This window comes from Myotis lucifugus, unplaced genomic scaffold, assembly GCF_000147115.1.
Source record: "Myotis lucifugus unplaced genomic scaffold, Myoluc2.0 scaffold_12, whole genome shotgun sequence".
Taxonomy (NCBI): Eukaryota; Metazoa; Chordata; class Mammalia; order Chiroptera; family Vespertilionidae; genus Myotis; species Myotis lucifugus.
In genome coordinates, this window is record NW_005871060.1 from 9,094,759 (window position 1) to 9,096,378 (window position 1,620).

Below are 1,620 nucleotides of genomic sequence, written 5' to 3' on the forward strand. Positions count from 1 at the left end.
ATAACAATAAAGGGGACACTAGGTCAAGAACACATAGCACTTCTTAATATATATGCACCCAATCAGGGAGCAAAAATATATAAAGCAACTACTAACAGAACTAAAGGAGAAACATAAAAATAAAAATAAAAATAGAACCACAGCTGGAGACCTTAGTACTCTACTGACAGCTCTAGATAGATCATCCAAACAGAAAATCAAAGAAATATCATCCTTAAGTGACACATTAGACCAAATGGACATAATTGACATTTACAGAGCCTTTTGTCCCGGAACATCAGATTATAGATTTTCCTCCAGTGCACATGCAACATTCCAAGGATAAGCCATATGTTGTGTCACGATAGTAGTCTCAACAAACTCAAGATTGAAATTATGGCAAGCATATTCTCTGACCATAATGCATGGAATTAGAAATCAACAGCAAAAAGGAAGTAAACAAACCCACAAATACAAGGAGAATAAACAAGATACCACCAGGGCACGTGTGCACTGCGCCGCCAGCAGGGAGGCGAGGGGGCAGGGCGGGGGCCTGTGTGGCCTCTCTGCCTCTTTGCGCTGCTGGGACACCGCACAGGCCACCTGCATCATGAGGATTTGGACTTCGGAGCACGTCTTTGACCATCCATGGGAAACTGTTACAATAGCCGCAATGCAGAAATATCCAACCCTATGAACCCAAGCGTGGTTGGAGTCAATGTATTGGACAGACATGCAGATCCTTCTGGAAAGTTGCACAGCCACAGACTGCTCAGCACAGAGTGGGGCCTCCCTTCCATTGTGAGATCTCTGATTGGTGGGACAAGAACCAAAACATATGTGCAAGAACATTCTGTAGTTGACCCTGTAGAGAAAACAACGGAACTTAAATCCACTAATATTTCATTTACAAATATGGTTTCAGTAGATGAGAGACTTAGATAAAACCACATCTGCAGGGCCCAGAAAGAACTGTTTTGACTCAAGAGGCCATCATCACTGTGAAAGGAGTGAGCCTCAGTAGTTACCTGGAAGGGCTGATGGCGAGCATGGCATCCTCAAATGCTCGTAAAGGCCGGGAAGCAGTGGAATGGGTGATACATAAATTAAACGCTGAGATTGAAGAATTGACGCCTTCAACAAGAGGAAGCATAAGGACGCCAATGGCGGCAGCAGCATTTGTAGAGAAATGATGAAAGTTGGTATACAACAAGCAGTCCCCCATATCTCTACTGGCTGACATTATATTTATTGTTATTTAAAAAAAATACATTTAAGAACTATATTTTAGGTAGAATTTTTTTTTAATAAGCCGAAGAAAGGGTATGTAACTTGATCAAAACAAGGGGGTATGGTGTTTCTAAATAACAGGGAGCATCTGAAATTATTAGTGTTGTTTGAAATGACTCTGGTTTTGAAGATTCCATAGTTATGTGAGAATTTAACAATTTTTGAAAGGTACGTGGAAATTGGTGTTAGCATATTAAGTCTCCTTCAGGTTGAATTTTAAAGCTTTTCATGCATTGGAACTCTACCTGGCTTTGGACCAACCCCAGGACAAAGCAGAGCCACCTCCAAATAGACACAATTGCTCTGCTGTGGAAAACTTCAAAGGGAACTCACTTTCAAAGGAGAAATTGT

General features: G+C 41.3%; 1 pseudogene; it reads left to right on the forward strand.

The window, feature by feature from the left end:
- The first annotated feature begins 532 nt into the window (after positions 1–532).
- LOC102419983 lies at positions 533–1,227 on the forward strand (annotated as a pseudogene).
- Positions 1,228–1,620: the final 393 nt, after the last annotated feature.